Source organism: Octodon degus, unplaced genomic scaffold, assembly GCF_000260255.1.
Source record: "Octodon degus isolate 3935 unplaced genomic scaffold, OctDeg1.0 scaffold00102, whole genome shotgun sequence".
NCBI classification, from domain to species: Eukaryota; Metazoa; Chordata; class Mammalia; order Rodentia; family Octodontidae; genus Octodon; species Octodon degus.
The window spans coordinates 7406602-7412601 of record NW_004524678.1 but is presented as its reverse complement, the minus strand read 5'-3'; the positions used below and the strand labels follow the sequence as shown (position 1 = coordinate 7412601).

The following is a 6000-nucleotide window of genomic DNA, read 5'->3' as shown; positions in this document are numbered from 1 at the left end:
AAATAAATAAATAAATAAATAAATAAGCGTACCTGGAACAGGAATGAGGAAAAGGTCAAAAGAAAGAAGGGGAAAAGATATATTTATGTATATATGCAGATAATTTGGATAATTTTACTGCTAATTTCTGCTGGTCTTTTGAAAGGAGCAGTTAATGGCTGATGTTTTCTCTTATTATTTTTATTTCATTTCTTTTTAATTTCTTATAACTCTTTTGGTGTTTTTTTGTTTTGTTTTGTTTCAAACCAATTTTAAATGGTTATATCTGGTAACCTAAACAACTAATTTAAAGATAACATCATGCAATACAGCAACCATTGTTGAGTTCCTATTACTCTGTCTAGCGAAATTTTGTATCACATCAGTTACTGTTTTTCTTACTGCTATTTTATATTCTTTAAAAAATAAAATATGGAAAACAATGCACAATATAAAAAATATATTGTACACTCTTGATAAGAGGCAATTCTTTTATTGAAAATCACTTCATTTTACATTAAGATAATTTTCAACACTAGATGGAAAAATGTAGACTATAACTCATTACTTAGGTTTGGTCTGTGTATGTACTTTCACTTCCACAAATCACTGCAGTTATTTGTAAACCACTGAAAAGTCCCTTAAGAAGAAGAAAGACCACCAGGAAGGCCTGAGTAACAAGCAGGGGACACGAAGCTCATAGAGTAGAAGAGAGGCTGCCTTTCATGCCTGTCCATCACTGTAGAGAAGGCAACATAAACTACACATGTATTTCTGTGCACCCAAGAGTGAGTTTTCCTTTCTCTACCATGAAAAAGGCAAGAAGTAGTATCAAATTCTAATGGTAATATTTTAAACTCATGAACAATATAAGCAGGAATGCATCAAAGATACTCCAAAACAAAATGAAGAAGAGATGAAAGATTGTGTGCCCTGCTGCCAACAGGAAATCAGGGCTTGTTTTGCAAGGGAAGAGGAAAATCTACCTGGTTCTTTGAATTTAACCTAAATAAATTTCAGCTAATGTTCTGTGAGATCCATTCCATGAATACACACGCACTCGCTACATGCACTTGTACAATTCATACATTCACATTCATGAATACACTCAGACTATATATACACATATTGTCTCCATACAAACAGTGTACATGTTTTTTTATACATATCTTCTTTAGTTCCTCTCTGATACCTGCAATCTCTGATACTAGACAAGTTTTCTTCTCTGCTACTAGCAAGTTTTCAAAGTGCACCTTTCCATCATTATCCCAGAAAGTTAGTAAGTTTGAATGACAAATGTTTTTGTGAATACTATCCAAAATTGTAATGATAATGGCATTAAAGAGAAAAATGACAGTGAGGAAGGATTCTTTCAATCCAGCTCCTGCAGTTGAAAAGATGTGATAGTACGACAGAGAAAATAAAAAACTACAAGACAGATTATTTTAGGCCACAGTCTCCCGGGAGTTATTCTTGGCTTAGGAAAAGGCTGGACGCAATGAAGTCATTGTGTACGTGCTAACCTTGAAGTGAAGGGTCTTCACAGAAGAGCACTGCACCCCCTTCAATAAGTTTACTGCAATGAATCCATGTGAAAAGAGTTCCAGGAACCAAAGACTGAGCTGTTACTCATTGTGAAGTAAGACAAAAACATCTACAAAAAGAATAAAATAGCTGTTTCAAGAAAGGAGAAAGATGGCATAGATTGGTGTTAAATACGAATAAAAAAATGTGACTTGAAAGGTGGAGAATCCTAACAATGGAGCAAATCACAAAAAGAACAAGTACAGTAAGATGATAAAAACATACCCATTTCTTAATCATACAGCTTTGCTAATTCTAAGGTAAGGATGACAATGAACTCCAAAACTACCTGGAAGTGATGTCTGCACCGCCTACAGACTGTCTGTATATATACTGTTTGTATATGTGTGGGGTGACTTGTTAATGCAAAGTCAATATTCCTAACTGCTAATTTTGCTGTCTGCCGACAGCGCTGAATAAAGACCACTACTGTTTACTTAAAGCACGAACCAATACACCAGAAATATAACAGGAAGCGTCACCCTCGGGGAACTAACTTAATGACTGTAGCCATCTCGTTAATTTTATCAAGATGAAGATGGGCTATGAAAGCGATCATTCACTCTCAAGAAACAAAAAGATGTTTGCCAAAGATAATTAAAATACATTGTGTGTAAACCTGTCATCTTATAGACATATATTACTATTATGATTTAACAATGAGTAACATCTGGGCATTTTCAGCTAATTCTAATTTAACAATTTTTCAAGTGATTAGGTTAGTATATAGAAAACTGCAATTCTGGCCGTATTTTTGATCAACAGTGCATGTTATAAATTTGTGACAGCCTTGGTTTATTATTATCCTCACTTTTTATGTTTAAATTACCAATTATAAATATCCTTACAAATAAGTCTCTAGTTTTATTTTTTTCCATTTAAATGGATTTCTTTTATATACCACTATTTTTAAAGTAGTCTGCAAATGAAGAATAACAAGAATATTCTTGCCCAGGGCTGGCCAAATAGCTCAGCATATTGAAGCGCCTGCTTAGGCAGACTTAGGGGCTGGGAGTCTGATCCCCGGGCCTGCCATAGCACATGCGGAGAAGGCGACTGAGACCGGGCGTGGTGGTGCACGCCTGCAATCCCAGCACTTGGGAGGCTGTAAACAGGAGGATCACGATGAGTCTGATCTACGCAGTGAGATCGGATAGAGCCTGTAGACCCCGTCCTAAGTACAAAAGGAGGAGGAAAAGGGGGGGGAAGGGGAGGGGGAGGGGGAGGAAAGAAAGAAAAAAAAATAATATTCTTGCTCCTGATACAAAAGTAAGATTCACACGTTTCACGACACATACATACTTAAGCATAAATTTACCTACGACCATCAGAGTTAAGATGTATTAGTGTTCCTTGGAGCTCTTAAATGAGGAGATACCGGCTTCCTGCTGGCTGCCCTCCTAGGACAGAACCGTTAGGATCAGGAGGCTAGCCTGACAAGCAGTGCCCATACCAGGTGCACACAAACTACAATGCCACAGAGCATCTTTGTCATCATCTTCACATGATGACATTGTAAGGATATTTATAAATATGTTAACATTACATGGAGTGTTAAGAAACATACCACTTGAGTTACGTTTTTGCCAGCACCCTGAATAGTGATATGCTGAATTTATTTTTCCAGAAAAGAAACATAACTTATTCTTCATTCATTCCTAACCCCTTACTCCATCCTAAAATCTGAAAGACAATCCCATTATTGATCCAGTTGTTGCAGCTAATGAACACGGCTTTTTATGAAAAGGGAGGGCATTCTGCATGCTTTCTTGTATCTCAGTTTTTAAAATGCGACCACACTCTTTTAAAACATTGCTGCTACGCACATTTTTCTCGTCTCTCTGCCCATTCTCCTAACAGTGCAGTATGCAGGGCAACTGAGGGATAAAGATTAAGCGCTTCCCCTGAGGTCACACAGTGAAGCTCCAGCTGAACAACGAGAAAGCCTAGCTCACCGACAGCTTCTCACGGCATCGTACTGCCTTGCACGGGAACGAAACCCAGTAAGAAAGCGCACACCCGTCTTTTCATGAAGGCCAAACATTCATCTTCGCGGCTGCCCATCTGTAAGGAACAACATGATGTTTGAAGTCCTTCTGGGTCCACAGTCGGCTGCTCCTGAGCAGCACTTCTTTTTCACACTGTGAAAAGACTTTCAAAAGTCTTTTAATCCCAAAAGGCATTGCTATGGAGGTGCCAGGCTTCCAAAGTGTGTCCAGATTTCTGCAGGTCTTCATATGCCACAGGAACCTGTGAGACAGCTGTCATGTCTGCACTAGAAAGGGCAGTTGGCTTCATAGGAACACACACCAACTCAGAATCTTGGTGGCCATCAACATGTGAGCAAGTGCCAGAGTGTCACACAATACAATCCTGGGCATATCTACTGCCAGATATTAAATGTCAATATGGCTTTGTTCAAGAAGCTATACCTACTTTAACTTGAAATAAACTCTGAAACAAAGTTACTCAGGCTTAATCACTGCCAGCCGGGCTGATTTTCCTTCTGCACCAGTAACTCTCCAGCCGGGATTCATCTGAAGCTCTGTGTGCCCCCTGCCTTTACCCACATTATGCCAGCCCACTGTCAAGGACCAACTCAAGACATTCTGGTCCTTTCAAGTTCCCGCTCACCAACAGCAACTGTTAATTGCTCTTTTGTACCTTGGCACAAGCATTTTTGTCTTTTTCACAGAGCTTTGTTTGATCTAGGTTTTCACTTGGTCTCATCATCACATATATCTTCGTGTTTCCAGCCCTTATTATGTAGCTACATGAATTAAGCATACAATGTATTCCTTCATCTGTTTACTGGAGTTACCTGAATTTAACATAAATCTACCTAGAGTTCCTATTGGTCACAATTTCAGAAAAGTAGCATGTCCTCCTCCAGCATTTTCTACCCTTTCTTGGATACTCATAGGAACCTCCTCCTCCTCCTCCTACTCCACCTCCGGAAGAAGTCCAGGGAGCGGAGGCCTGGGCACAACTGTACTCAGAAGTCACAGGCAGAATCCTCTGTCACCTCAGCTGAGTCTACCTTCCTCTGTATGTTCCCAAATTACACAATTAATCAGCAAGAAAATTAACATATTCTACCACAAGAGGCTGTATATCAGAGCCTGAATTTCGTTATACTTCCCTTTCAAAGACCAGAAAAATCTTCCTGAAGAGGTTCTTCAGCCAGAAATTTTTTCTTTTCTGCTCTGATTAATTTGAGCAACAGTTCAGCTCCCTCAGAAAATAAAATGACTTTGCTGTTTGCCATTACTAAAAGCACAGACATGGGGCTGGTGAGATAGCTCAATGGATTAAAGGGCCTGCGCAGGCAAGGTTAGCTAAGCTCAGGGAGCGGGCTTCAATTCCAGGCACCACATGCCACGCTAGCCCCACCTCCACGGCAGGCTGAGCCAGCCAGATGCATAGAGGCGCACACCTGTAATGCCAGTGCTGGGCAGGCTGAAGCAGGAGGATTACCACTAGTCTAAGCTATGTACAGAGCCCTGCAACAACCAAATACATAAAAAATAAATAAAAATAAAAATAAAGTTGCAGGCATATTTTTCTAATAGCCTTTACTTCTGTCTCTTTCGGATATCATCTATCTCCTGTGCAATCCATGAGGACTCTGGACCACCTTGCTGTGAATCAATCCTTCCTCCCACAGGCATATACGCTTCCCTTCCAACAAAATCACTCAATTATTTTTATTTCCCCTGTTCTCATTACAACAACACAAGAAAAAAAATGTTCTGCTTGAAGATATGGCAATGTGTCACATATCTGACCCCCTCTGGCCACTGCACAATAGTACTTAATATTGATTTCACTTTAAAGAGCAAGAAGCATACCTCTTACTTTTATGCAAAGTTGGAGAGGTAACATAGTAAAAGAAAAGATTATATGATATAGCATTTTTCATCTTACCACATATATTTAACCGATAAACCTGCTGCCTATGCATAATAATCCAAAGATTTGTACCAAATAGCAGAACTCTGCTTCTGTGATTGTAAACTCCTAGGGAATACGTGGTTTGGATTATTTAGTACAGGGTCTACAGGGTCTCACTACACAGATCAGACTCGTAGTGATCCTCCTGTTTATAGTCTCCCAAGCGCTGGGATTACAGGTGCACACCACCAAGCTCGGTCTCATCATTCTTAATTTAATTGGTGATACCAACAGGGAAACAAATAGTGAATAATGATGTGATTAGTAGTGGTACTGTGTCTTTGAAAAAATAGTAAGAAGCTAATATAATAAGAGCTACATGAGATCACTGTGAAGTAGCATAGTCATGAAAAGAAAATGCAACTACACTGGGATAGAACAGAATATAGTTAAGTTTATGGTCCAATAATGAGTCATAAGCATTTTAGTGATTTGCAAAAAGAAGCCAAAAAGGAAAAAAAAAGGGGTCTATTTAATCGATGT

The 6000-nt window shown here is 39.1% G+C and overlaps 1 protein-coding gene across 2 annotated transcripts in view; it reads right to left on the bottom strand.

Moving 5' to 3' along the window:
• Mdga2 (MAM domain containing glycosylphosphatidylinositol anchor 2) overlaps positions 1-6000 on the bottom strand; it is an 883696-nt gene that overhangs the window by 870828 nt on the left and 6868 nt on the right. The window lies entirely within an intron of this gene.